The sequence below is a fragment of the Nannobrachium achirus genome (assembly GCF_963921795.1).
Source record: "Nannobrachium achirus genome assembly, chromosome: 2".
Taxonomy (NCBI): Eukaryota; Metazoa; Chordata; class Actinopteri; order Myctophiformes; family Myctophidae; genus Nannobrachium; species Nannobrachium achirus.
This window is the reverse complement of record NC_137811.1, coordinates 73,412,465-73,427,318: the sequence shown is the minus strand read 5'-3', so window position 1 is coordinate 73,427,318 and position 14,854 is coordinate 73,412,465. Positions and strand designations below refer to the sequence as shown.

Genomic DNA, 14,854 nt, shown 5'->3' with positions numbered 1-14,854 from the left:
CTATTTCTACATGTCATCTTTTCGACAACCAAACCCTAACCCTAACCTCCGTGGGGTGAGTAGCGCTACCTGCTGACGCTCCGTTGTCGAAATGATGTGCTTTCGAAAAAGCGAGATTTCCCCCGGGCCGCCTCACGTAACTAGAAGACAATATCAGTCACCAGAACAAAGGACGCATGTTGTCAATGAGCTTAACGTGGTTAAAATGCTGTTTGAAGTTGAATGACAGCTGTCATGACAAATGACAAATCGTTTTGAGAAAAAGATGCTGCTATTTGTCCCAAAGCGAAGCTTTAAAGGACCTACACCATGAATTTTCACTTTTTCTATTTTAAAACCTTTTTTTGGGGTCCCACTGGCACCTTCTATCCTCACAAAGTCCTATTTCTGACCATTGTGTCTTTCTCTGTTTTTGGGAAGGCAGAGTTGAAAAGCTTTCCACGGGTTCTCAGAACAGTGCTGTTCTGAGAGTTGACGCATGTGACGTCACACGCGTCCCGTCCCCCCCCCCCCCCCCCCCCCCCCCGCCCTTCGGGTAAAAACCAGAGCTACTGTTGTACCCAGCCCCTCATTTGTTTCTAATTTGCTTAGCCTCCACCTCCATCTGCAGCTGGCTTACTGTTCTGGGGCTGCTCACTCAGTGCTCTCTCTCTCACTCTGCCTCCCTGTATAGTAGACAGAGTCATTTCCTTCTTTTATTCTATCAACACTTTTGCTATCAACATGTCCAAGGAGAAGTCTTAACGTTCCTGGATTGCACTATATATGTGACGTTATAGACTGCGAGGACCCAAGCTTCGTCCCTTCTAACAAGGAAACAAAAGACTATTTTTAATGGCGATGGTCCTGTCTGTGGCTGTGAACAAAACCCTACCATTTAATTTTGGACAGTTACCTTTCCCACAAACCACAAACCAGCCCGCGCGGTGGCCGGGTGGGTGCTCGCCGCGGTGGCCGGGTGGGTGCTCGCCGCGGTGGCCGGGTGGGAGCTCGCCGCGGAGCTCGCCGCGGTGGCCGGGTGGGAGCTCCCGCGGTGGCGACACATGTCGCTGTTCCCACAATATTCTTTACACTAACAAAATCAAATGGCCATTTAGCATAATTATTATATTTTTTTCGTCCGGGGTCTGGGGATCGATCTATCATGGAGAGATAGGATTACTAGCGGCGGTAGTTTACGAGGCTGTGGGGGATATGTTGACCCTCGGTGGGGCAGGCCGAGTGTAAGAGAACCGGCGCGGGCCGGGTGGGTGCGGAGCTCCCGGGGAGCAGGGCAAGCGCCCCGGAGCTCACGGAGGCCATGGCTGTCCTCCAGAAGGGGAAAAAGAACCAGGATTCGCGGGGCACCCGGGCCATCTAGTCTTTACACGATATATATCACATATATATATCCCTTCTATTGCAACAAACTTGTCTCTGCTAACGCCAGCATAGCTATTGTGCCTTTTATTTTTTCACACAAACTAGCACCACCGAGCCAAAACTTAACTGTCGCACACAGGTCTTTCTAAACCAGTTTCCCAAACACTGGCTCGTGGAGACATTTGGGTCTTTGATTTCTTTTTCCTACGTTTAAAAAAATATATATATTTCTAAACATTTTTCGCCTTGTGATCTTTTAGATCTGCTGTTTGGGTCCCATGTATAATCTGTCTTTTCGGTCAAAAAGTTTGGGAACCACTGTTCTAAACTAGGCTATGACATGATGTCCTTGGTTCATTATCGCCTAAACATTGTTCTACCGTGAGTGATACGTAGTATGCAGTGAAGAAAAGAATATATAGCCTACAATCAGCGATTCTCAACGTCGACTTCACTATGCTTCCATCTGTTTCCCAAACACTGGGTTGGGACCCATTTGTGAGTCGCGGAGACAGTTTTATGGTTCATGGGCTGTTATATTTCATACATTTTTATACATTATACATAAATACAATGCGGGTGGGGTTGATTGTCTAATGTAGATTAACTTTCTGTAATGTCCGATGCGGCTGCGGTGCGTCCGTGTCTGGATCGTAGTCTTTGATCCGAAATTGTATCGTAAACACGAGCATATTCTGCCATGCTGCTAGTAGGGAGGGAGGGGGGCGGGGGTCTCATGTGGAAACCTCCGTGTTGTTCCTTGGTTCAGTGTGACGCGCTATTCAAATGAGGCTAGGAGTTGGGAGGGGAAGAGTGGAAGGAACGGAGGGGGGGAGGGGGAGGGGTGGAAAAACCCCACTAGATGCGCCCCTGAGCAAACAGAGGCCGTTTTGGTATTGCAGCTGGAGAGCCTCATTTTAGCACAGCTAGTAGAAACTAAAAGGAATGGTCAGGGTGTTTGTTGGGGGTTAAGACCTGTCTAAGACTCAATTTTGAGCATATATTTATACAAAAAATATAGTTTTAAAAGCATGGTGTAGGCCCTTTAAACCCTTTGTATATATAAAATGTATATAACGACGAAATGTGATATAGTTCTGTTTACACAATGCTGTACTGTACCTCCAACTGTATATAATTATGTTCCCCATTTTCAACTGTTTTTATTATACTTTGACACATGACACACTGGCAATGTTTTCTCCTGCCAACAAAGCTCCATTGAATTGAACAGGCTTATACAGTACTGCATATCATGTCTAAATATCCAATCAAGTGTTCTTACAAACTGTCTGAGGTGACAGCCTGCAGTAGACGATAAAATGACCTCCGGTCAGTGTTTTAAAGCTGTTTGTTCCATAAAACAGCAGCAGGATGAAGTAGAACAACAACGGCGGGGTTTCCAGGCCCATGTTGCAGGGACCACTGTTGACCTCAACGAGGAAACGCATCAAGTCCTCTAGATCAGGGGTCTTCAACATTTTCAGGCCAAGGACCCCTTAGTTGAGAGAGAGGTGAAGCAGGGACCCCCACCAACCTTTTCATAGATAACATATAGTTTCATCGTTTGACAGCACGATCATCAGTGTATTTTGGATTCATGTCAATTTGTGTTTTCAGATATTTAATCACTTGAGCCGTCATTACCTAATAAACCTGACCTTTTACTCAGTCTTTTACCCTTTATTTAGTCTGCTCTTTTCCCCCCTCTACACCAAACCTCTTTGCTGAAAACAGCCGATCTACAAGCTCACAACGCCTCGCGCTGCGAGGCGTTGTGAGCTTGTAGATCTGCTATTTTTGGCTACATTTCTCAGAATATGGACACTAGGGTTCAGGTTGTTAATATAAAAAGGATTGGAAGATTTGGAGGACCCCCTGTAGTAACTCTGAGGACCCCCTAGGGGTCCCGGACCCCCTGTTGAAGACCCCTGCTCTAGATCTGTCCCGTCATTTAGATGGCATTGTTACATAGACAGATGTCAGGCTGTTTTAAACTTGGCATCGTATCGTAAATGGAAGCTATAGTAGAGGAAAAAATAGGCCAGAAGTTGACCATACCCCTACCCGGGGTAGAACAAAACGCGACATAGTTTTTTCATATCTTTAGGATGTCCCTTTCATGAAATGGATTGTCCCGAGTTTTGCTTTTACTGCAAAAGTCATGAAATTGATCCATGAAGGGACTCATCACATAAGCAAAAAAACGCCTATCCTGAAAGATGGAGTTCCAAGTCAAACCTTTGTCATTTTCTACCTGCAGGTTGTTTTCACCTCATACTTGCACAGATGGTCTACAGACAGTGTCCTTACATCCCAGAACAATCAGAATGCAAAAATATGGTTCTGTTTTGAATCTGCTGCCTTTTATATAAGGACCTTCTATAGGCGGAAATGACATTCCTAAGGAAAATTCCCCTGTAATCCTTCTATAAGGGGTAGTACAAACTATGACAAAGTTTTTTCATAACTTTTACTTGTCCTCTTCATGAAATGGATGGTCAGTAGTTTTGCTTTTACTGCAAAAGTCATGAAATTGATCCATGAAGGGACTCACCACATAGGCAAAAAATACGCCTACCCTGAAAGATGGAGTTCCAAGTCAATCCTTTGTAATTTTCTATTGCTGGTTGTTTTTACCTCCTTCTTGCACAGATGGTCTACAGGTAGCGTCCTTAAATCCCAAAATAATCAGAATGCAAAAAAGTGATTTACCAAGAAAGGGCAGAAATATCCCCACAAGTTAATCATACACCATTTCCACTTACTGGTAGGGAAGGAGCTGGAAACAAGGGCCTACTACAAACTTGATATCCCGGTATCAATAAGCTTTGGGCTTATCAAGCTTGTTATTGAGCATAGCGGCCCATGACATCATGTTTAAATAATCAAGACAAGAGGCGATTAATACATTGTTACAGTACTATTCATAATATATAGCCATTTAACACTTACTGCACACTAATGAATGATTTTCTAAAGATATTAAATGACAATATTTTTTACTTTTGTCAATTCTCATTCTCATAGACAAACTCAGACTCACAACTGGCCAATGCAAAAAGATACCAGTTCTGTTCAGAATCTCACATCTCACATCTTCCCACAAAATATTATAAAGCGCTCAACAGTGGGCTCGATAAAAGCCCATGGGTCAATAAGCAGGATCGATAAGGTGCTCATTATCAATACAAATTAACAAACTCCATTCAGATTGTCAATAGGGAATACACCAACAACCAAAATAAACCAGAAGAATATGTCATAATATGCTTGTATTGTGAATCAGGAGTTTTTCTATATATGTGTGCCATTCTTACTGCATGCCAAATAATCAAACAGCAGCTTTTTCTCATTTTAATTTATTTCGTTTATTTCTTTTTCAATATTTTCATATCAACAACTAATTTGAGTGTGAGGGGGACTGACCAATTTGCAAAGCTGGTCAATGGATACAAAGCTGTGATCTCCCAAATTCAGACATAATTTTGTCAGGAGTTTGTTCGTGACGTAATCGGCTGTGTATCTATTGGTCAATGGCTGGTCAATGGATTAATTGAATTCAGTCTTACTATTTATGTTATGGTAATAAATATGGTATGATGGTATATATTATTATAATATAAACGGTAAGAAGGAATTCAGTTCCCAGTGGATTACAACCAAGGGCCACTACAATGCTCTACAGTCAAGGCTGGTCCACAAGGCACAAGCTGGTATAAAAGGATTGTGTCATTTCTTGTTTATTTTAGTTTACAGGCAATGTACTGTAAATACAGGAGCAATATTATGTACAACACAATCCCACAGAGAGACATTGAGGCACGTACTACTTTGACTGCAACAATCCTTATCATAGCAGTAGAGTTGGGTGAGGTCTCTTACTGCTTGGTGCAGGCTATTTTTTGAACAGGACAGGCTTTAGTGATGTATCCTTTAGCATCCAACCCTTCCCAACTGGATTCCACAAAAGGGGTTTGGGGACATGATTGTGGCACCATATACTGTACCAGTTTGGTACATAGCCTGTTGAACATTCAAAAATATCCTCAGTGGGAGGCAGATGTGAGACTGGCATGTCTGTCGTTGATGCAAGAATACAACGGAGCTCATCAAGACTAGAACACACCTGGCCCTTTGCCTTCTTTTTTAGGCCATAGTGAGAGAGTGAGGGCATATTGTCTTGAACATCCTGAAGCCTCTGGTAGACTATCTGTCAAGCCAAAGGTTCTCAGACCCTGACCTAATTTATATGTACAGTACTATGGATATACTTGTGTTGCTCGCCTACTATGTCAGTCAACAACTCCTTGGAATAGCTGCCATTTTCATGCATGCTGGTCATGGGATAGACAACGATACATCCCAATGTCTGATATTACAAATACATTGGGAGTGGCTTTGTGTGAGAGTCTTCTAGCATGGCACGCATTGACTGGATGCAATGCAACAAGCAGCCTGTTCAGAATAAGCAATAATACAGCTTTCAACAAGCTGGCGAAGCACATTCATGAACTTCAGGATCTGAGAATCTTTGGCTTACTGCATGCCAAATAATCAAACATTGGTCAGTCTCCCTTACACTGCTCAAAATAGTTGTTGATTGAAAAAGAAATAAATGAAAATGAGAAAAGGCTGCTGATTATTTGGCATTAAGAATGGCGCACAAAGTGTAGTGTATTCTACTGAATATAGGCTTACATATATAATGTACTGCATTTAAGTCTGAATACCATAGACTGCTTATAGAACAATATGTTTGCTGCTTTTGAGGTGAAGAGAATTAGGCCTTGGGATGGGTGCATCTCTCCACTCCGACATGTCTCCTTTCCGACATGTCTGCATTCCGACACTAACCCTATCTCTACCCCTAACCCTAAACCTTAGGCCCATGGGAGTGTCGCCACTCCGACAATAAGAAGTTCATTTCGGAGTGGCGACATGTCGGAATGGAGAGAGCCCCCCCTTGGGATGTAGGGACACTACCTGTAGACCATCTGTGCAATATGAGATGAAACAACCAGGTAGAAAATGACAAAGGATTGACTTGGAACTCCATCTTTCAGGGTAGGCTTTTTTATGGTGGGTACCTTTATGGATCAATTTCATGACTTCTGCAGTAAAAGTAAAACTACTGACCATCCATTTCATGAAGAGGACAAGTAAAAACACTGTCAGGGTTTGTACTACCCCTTATAGAAGATTATCTCCAGGATCACAGGGGATTCTTCCTTAGGAATGTCATTTCCGCCTATAGAAAGTCCTTATATTAAAGGCTGCAGATTCAAAACAGAACCATATTTTTGCATTCTGATTGTTCTGGGATGTAAGGACACTACCTGTAGACCATCTGTGCAAGTATGAGGTAAAAGCAACCTGCAGGTAGAAAATGACAAAGGATTGAATTGGAACCCCATCTTTCAGGGTAGGCGATTTTTGCCTACAGTATGTGGTGAGTCCCTTCATGGAACAATTTCATGACTTTGGCAGTAAAAGTAAAACTCGGGACAGTGCATTTCATGAAGGGGACATCCTAAAGATATGAAAAAACTATGTCGCGTTTTGTTCTACCCCTTATAGAAGATTATCACCAGACTTACAGGGGAACATTCCTTAGAAATGTAATTTCCGCCTATAGAAAGTCCTTATATAAAAGGCTGCAGATTCAAAACAGAACCATATTTTTGCATTCTGATTGTTCTGGGATGTAAGGACACTACCTGTGGACCATCTGTGCAAGTATGAGGTAAAAACAACCTGCAGGTAGAAAATGACAAAGGATTGACTTGGAACTCCATCTTTCAGGATAGGCGTTTTTTTGCCTATGTGATGAGTCCCTTCATGGATCAATTTCATGACTTTTGCAGTCAAAGTAAAACTTGGGACAATCCATTTCATGAAGGGGACATCCTAAAGATATGAAAAAACTATGTCGCGTTTTGTTCTACCCCGGGTAGGGGTACCTCAAAAACTAAGGCTCTTTTTTAGGATTTTTTCCTCCTCTATATAGAGTGTATATCTTTGATGTACAGATTATTGATGTTTTGATGGTTTATGAAAGGATTCTTGGTCTACCTATGTGTTTTGGAAGACTATTTCTATGCATTTAATGTATTAATGTTGATGTAATGATGTATTACCATGTGCTGTCCTTACTTATTGTAAGTCGCTGTGGCTTAAGAGCGTCTGCTAAATGCCTAAAATGTAAATTGTAAATCGTTCAGATTGACCTGAGAGAGGTTTTTAAAAACGTGTCAAAGCCTCGGGTTCTCCAGACCTTCTCCAGTCTGATGTCAAATGTTCTTTTTTTTTTGAGCGGTGCTGAGCGCTCCTACATCTGGCTGTGTCCGTTTGTCCCGTCTCTGTCTGGACTGTGATTGGTCAGTTGGTGTCTGTTTGCACCTACGGCCAGGGTCACGTTAGCCAAGCTTCACGGGACGCTTGATGTGAAATGAACTCCTAAACAGCACCGCTCACTTCACACTGGGTGTGATTTGTTTTTACAGACAGGTTGTCTCTCTGTATCTTTCTGGACGTGTTGTCATTCTGTGGTCATCCTTTCCTCAGAGGAGACAGGCTGCTGTGGTTCCACAAGCTGACAGAACAACACTGACTACTGATGTTGTTTGTTGTTCAAGTTGCCAATGCACAGAAATGAGGCATTTTATTATAGAAGTGTTGTTTTTATGTATTTTTTTTTACAGCCAGCCATACTGGCAAGGTACTAGGCAAGATCTCTATTGTACATTAAATTAAGAGTTTAAATCGTTTACAATGTGTTTCTCTCTTCTTACTTAGGAACTTGATCATCGTGTTTATTTTCATACCAGATGCTATATTAGACATAATGGCATATGTTATAAAACAGTGTCTTTGTTGCTTTAACATCAAACAAACATTGGAATCAATGCATACACAGTTAAAGGTGAATATTTTACCTATAATAAATGCAAACTATATAATGCAAGTTAAAGTAAATACACTGAATAATGTAAGATAAGAAAACACAATGCAAACTACCGTAACACTTTTTATTAACATAATTATGTATTATGTGATATAGGCTACACAGAAAGTGTAGCCTGTAGTGTCTGTTTAATGTAGTGTATTTAATGTGCAGATTTCTTTTAACATGATATGATATGATATGATATGATATGATATGATATGATATAGTACTTTATTGTCACTTCACACTGAAAGCTGTCTTGCGACACAGCAGCCATGTATGCAAAACATATATACAAACATTTGACACAATGGGACAAAAAACAAACAAACAGGGTTACATACACAAGGATAATACAGACAAGAGCAATGTCCACCGCCTAGCCTGCCTATGGCTAAGCTCCTGATTAAGCCTTAAAGTCGACTGATGGACAAAGGACCTTTTTAGTCTGACCTTATATTGTATTCTGGAACACTGTATCTCCTTCCTGAAGGCAGCAACCTATATTCTCTATGCAACACATGGCTACTGTTAGAGAAAATATTTCTTGCCAACCTTAGAATGCTGTTATCATACGTAGTCGTATACAGCCTCTGAAGTGGTATTCCAACTATCTTTGAACAAATGTTCAGTTGTTGCAGCAGTTGTGAACATGGGCATGTGGTGCAGGTACAGTATTGGACCAGTAGCTGGCAGTACGCTCACACACAGGAGGTCAGCAGCCACTGTGGAAGGAGATCACATGACAACAGCTACTCTAACATGTTGACCACAGGGACTGTGTCTTTTCCAGGTGTTTTGACCAGGTAGGAGTTTTGAGGTTAGGTTTAAGCATAATCTAGGAGGCTAAATCAGGAGTTTGGCCATAGGTAGGCTTGGCGGTGGACATTGCTCTTTTCTATATTATCCTTATGTATGTAAAACTGTCTTATTTTTGTTCCCATGTGTCAAATGTTTACATATATGTGTTGCATACATGGCTGCTGCATCGCAAGACAAATTTCAGTGACAAAGTACTATATCAATATGATGAATCTAGGTTTGCAATACCTCCCATTGGGATTCAATGCATCAAAAAAAAAATGTTGGCTATCTGATTGTATTAAACAACGTCAAACTCACCAACATTGTAGCTCTATGGAAAGCTTGACTTATCCTCTTTCTATCTGCAAAGTGTTTGTTTCAGTTACTTATAATATGTGGTCTACAGTGGATTTTTATGAAACAAACACTTTTGTAAAAGAGGATAAGTCAAGCTTTCCTTCCAGCCGCAATATTGGTTTGACGTTGTTTAATACTATCAGATTGCAACAAACTGTTTTGATGCATTGAATCCCAATGGGAGGTATTGCAACCCTAGATTTAACATTAAAAACAAAATTGCAATTTGCCGCTAGGTTATAGGTTTAGGCATAGTGTTTGTGAGGTTAGGTTTAAGGTTAGGTAATAGTGAACTGCACAGTATAATGGGATCATGGCCCACAGTGCTCTAATGTGACAACAATCTGTTGCTTTCAATTCCAAAATTAAAATGTTTAATAGACTTATAGTTATTATAAAGAATAAACTGATATTAGTTTGTGATAAACATCAGGTCAACACAAGATCAAGACACAAAGATTTCTACATCTTTTACCAAAAATAAAAACTTTAATGGGAAGTCAATCTTTTATCTTCATGGCAGTTCAATATGGAATTCATTACTTTAACTGGGATTGCTTTTTATTGAGTGATTTACTGTTTTGTTTCCAGTTCTTTTCCTATTAATTGCAGTATGCGGTCAGGTTTATGGATGGCTGTCTCAGGGAAGAGGACGCCCCTGCCATGCATAGTCCACCATGGGTGGCTCAGGAGGGAGAGCTGCTGCTTGAAGGTTCCCAGTTCAATCCCAGACTCCCCCAGATTTGGTGTGGAAGAGTCCTTGAGCAAGACTCTGAACCCCTAACTGCTCCTGATGAGCAGGTTGGTCCCTTGTGCCTTGCATGGTTTCCTCCGTCATTGGTGTATGAATATTTTGTGTGAGTGTAATGCACAATCAAAGGCACTATGCATTGGTACTAAATCCATGTAGATTGGTATGTGTGCATATCGTCTATGGGCAGGCACTTGCTGTGCCTGTGAGTGAGTGAGTGAGTGAGTGAGTGAGTGAGTGAGAGTGAGTGAGTGTATTTTTATGTTTATGCTATAATACTTGGTTGTTGTTTTTATCGTCATTAAATGCTGTAATGTTATGTTTTGAATGTGGACTGCACTCTTGGAAGACTAGCAGGTTGGGCTAAAAGAGATCCACATAAAATCTAATCAAACCTTAAGACTATTTAGTCGCTGCAAACATTAAAAAATGTCTCTGGTAGAGCAACGGGTGATGTCCAGTGAGATGACAGGAGGACAGACATGACAGACCAGCGACCATACATGGGCAACTGGCAGCCCGGGGGCCACATGCGGCCCCCACCTTCACTTAATGCGGCCCACAGGTTAATATTGGAATACTGATATTATTGAATTCAGTTGTTACTATTCAAAACATGGAAAAATGAACCGCTTTAATTTAGTCTATATTTGTAGCTGACTAGTATGTTATTGTATTCTTTATGCCCAATGTATTTGTATTTAAGTTCATGAAGTTAACATAAGAACATATACATGCATTTGAAATAATAATAAAAAAGTTACTTTTCAGGATTCCAATAAAAAAATAGCAAAAACATAATTAATTATTACAATAAAAAAAATAGAAAAAAAATAGCCTATCTACAAGCTCAAAACACGTCACAGCATGACGCGTTTTGAGCTTGTAGATCGGCTATTTTTGACAGTATATGCAATGTGGCCCTCTGGAGTGAGTGTGGAAATATAGTGGCCCTCTCCATCATCAAAGTTGCCCACCCCTGTGCTAGAAACTGGTTAATTTAGATGAAAACACACCTCTCTGCCTCATAAAATGATGAAACTTTTATTTTTATTTTAAACTACAGACTAAAATGGATCTGGAAGCTCTCTCTCTCTCTCTCTCTCTCTCTCTCTCTCTCTCTCTCTCTCTCGCCTGACTGGATGAAAGTGGTATCCCTGCCTGTCACTCACTGAGGAGGGAGGGGCCAGGTGGGGTGAGGAAGTCAGAGTCAGAGTAACTGATCAGCATGGCTCAGAGACAGAGACACTGCAGGCACGGTAAGATCCTCTCATTTGGTTACATTATAAGATCCTCTCTGCTATGGGTCCATTTGGTTACATTATAAGATCCTCTCTGCTATGGGTCCATTTGGTTACATTATAAGATCCTCACTGCTATGGGTCCATTTGGTTACATTATAAGATCCTCTCTGAGTCCATTATGGGTCCATTTGGTTACATTATAAGATCCTCTCTATGAGTCCATTTGGTTACATTATAAGATCCTCTCTATGAGTCCATTTGGTTACATTATAAGATCCTCTCTGTTATGGGTCCATTTGGTTACATTATAAGATCCTCTGTTATGGGTCCATTTGGTTACATTATAAGATCCTCTGTTATGGGTCCATTTGGTTACATTATAAGATCCTCTATGAGTCCATTATGGGTCCATTATGGGTCCATTTGGTTACATTATAAGATCCTCTCTGTTATGGGTCCATTTGGTTACATTATAAGATCCTCTCTGAGTCCATTATGGGTCCATTTGGTTACATTATAAGATCCTCTATGAGTCCATTATGGGTCCATTTGGTTACATTATAAGATCCTCTATGAGTCCATTATGGGTCCATTTGGTTACATTATAAGATCCTCTCTGAGTCCATTATGGGTCCATTTGGTTACATTATAAGATCCTCTATGAGTCCATTATGGGTCCATTTGGTTGCATGTGTTAAACTCTCAGACTTTACTCTTGTAGCTGCTATGCTCATCCCAGCATTACAACCATAATGTTGATCTGGAATGTGTGGGTTGAATATTGTAATAAAAAAGGAAAACAAAAATAAATTACTACTTATCGACTAGTTAACACACCTAATTCACTTGGTTTATAGTAATAATAATAATAATACATTTTATTTGTAACACACTTTATATTTTACACAATTCTGAAAGTGCTACATTGCATAACATCTATTTTTCTTTTTATTTATTTTTTCTTTTTTGTATACATTAATTGTCAGTATCGTCTTGTTATGAACACCCTAACTGCTATTATGTTCTATTTGTTCATTAACTTGTTCTAGTGAGCGTTGATGCATCAATGAGGAGGTTATTTGTACATTAGCTTGTTCTAATGCATCAATGCTCTCGTTACGTTATTTGTTCATCTGAGGAATGTTTCACCAACTTTTCATGAATTAATGACCAGCAGGTCTATTTTAGCCTCGCGTAGCCAGACTATATCACTGTCCCGGATTGGCCTTTTCTGGCCTACTGCCTATTCTTAAAGATTTAAAATGTGTTTTATGTTTAAAAAGAAAGAAAGAAAACCCTGTAAAAAGGTCTTGCTACTTCGGCCTCCTCCAAGACTCGCCACATATTGTAGTGTTAGTTATTTTTGTATTTATTTTTTGTAACCCTTTTATTTGTGTGTTAGTAGTAATCTTGTTGTGAGAAATCTTTCATTGTTTAAAGGGATATTTCACTTTCAAAATAGCAGATATACAAGCTGTTGTGAAAATGTGTGCAAATCTTTGAATATATGCATTTTCTTTGATTCTGGGGGGTCCCTGTAACTAAATATTTTGAGATGGCATTCGACATATTCAAAGACAATTTCCCAATTTTTCAATAATAGCAGATCTACAAGCTTGCAACGCGTCACTCGGTGCCGCGCTGCGAGCTTGTATATCTGCTATTTTTTCAGTAGTTGAAGCACAAAATAACGTGTAATAATTTGTTCCCAGTCTAAATGGGTTAAACCCCCTCCTCCCCCTGTGAAGAACATTCACGGGGGCCCCGCAGTGAATCCTTGTACCCAGGGCCCAGAATTTGGTGTGACACCCCTTTGTCAAGGACCCCTAGATGTAAATATGTTGTTCCAGGGACCCTGAGAAAGGAAGATTTGAGTTACAAAAAAATATAGGCCTATCTACATAGTCAAAAAATATATCTATAGTCAAAGATTTGCACAGATGTTCACGGTTTTTCAAAAATAGCAGATATACAAGCTCACAGCGAGACGTCGCCTTGCTGTGAGCTTGTACATCTGCTATATTTTGAATAGCCAAGTATAAAATAATGGTTCAATAGGAACAGATACGTCTAAATGTGTTAAAATGAGGTTTGATCTGAAGGATTTCTGCTTTATTTTCTTTTTCCTTTCCCCCCCCCAAAAGCCCCAGGATGAGTCATAGTGAGAGAGTCAACCTTTGTGTCAAACAGTGGGTGTAGAAACATTTCTAACACCACCCAACACCAACACCAACACTAACCCTAACCCACCACCCATGATCAACACTGTTCATTTGGTCTTGAATAACACAACATTTAGTTTTAGTCCAATTTAGTCATCTGAATATTGTTTAGTCTTAGCCTAGTCTAGTCTTGGTTTTCGGTGGAGGGGTTGTGGGCGATAGGTGGGTTATTGAATCTTCAGTCTAATGATCATTACAATGTCCTGATATGAAAGAAGAAAAGGTTGTTATGCACGGCACGGAAATCAGTTGGAAATATTTAGTTTTGACGTGTTGTCATGGTTATATAATGTACTCATAAACAATAGGGGTGAATAACAGTCTAAGTCCATATTTAATTGTTTTAACTTTTAATATAGATATTATTTGATTTACCAGACTGTAAACCACATTTTAATCTGTTAAATTGTTAATGCACAAAATCTTAAAATATGGACTTGGACTGTTTTTTGTCTCAGGTACTCAAGGACATCCATTGTTGTTAGTTGGTGTCATGATTAAACGTGATGTTGACATGGCAAACTGAAAATGAAAACATGGCCCCGACCCAAGATTTTCCCCACGGTTTGGTCCACTGACAGTTCTATGGTGCAAAACCTAAGCGCCATTAAAATGTAAAACTTTTTAAAATCGCGTTCATTTTCTGTAATTAATTAATCTAAACTAATTAGTTAAAGTTATCAGTTATTTACGTAATTGAGCCACTGCGCCCCAAATGACCCTGGTAGTTGCCAGTTAAAAGTCATCCTCGTTTACAACACGCCTCAAAGCATTTATTCTGAATGTCACTTTTGACACACACGTTTTCTGTTGGTTTTACGACCACAGAGAATGGATGGATGGGGGATCATCAGTGTTTACATGTGGATGATATGAACATCTAAAGGTTTTTATCAGTGGTGGTTATTAAGCCTTTTCATGCCAGGGATGTTGGTGTGCACGTAAACACAGTCAATGTGTAAACCAGGGGTCGGCAACCTCTTTGGCATGAAGAGCCATGTTTTACTTTTCTTTATAGTCCGCGTGCCACGTCAGCATTACATATTTCCAACTGATTTTGATTGTCCATAGGCTGTACATACTGTAACCTTTATTATTGTATTTATTTTCTTTAGAAATACTAGAAGCGTCTAGTCAGGGGCCGGCGGGGAACGCGCGTTGTTGA

The 14,854-nt window shown here is 40.3% G+C and overlaps 1 protein-coding gene across 1 annotated transcript in view; it reads left to right on the top strand.

Annotated features, from left to right (window-relative positions):
* Positions 1-11,471: 11,471 nt before the first annotated feature.
* The window catches only part of hcst (hematopoietic cell signal transducer), a 12,905-nt gene continuing 9,522 nt past the window's right edge, over positions 11,472-14,854 (top strand). Inside the window, exon 1 of the mRNA XM_080745829.1 lies at positions 11,472-11,482. The gene's annotated coding sequence lies outside the window, so the exon portion shown is untranslated. The remainder of the gene's footprint in view (positions 11,483-14,854) is intronic.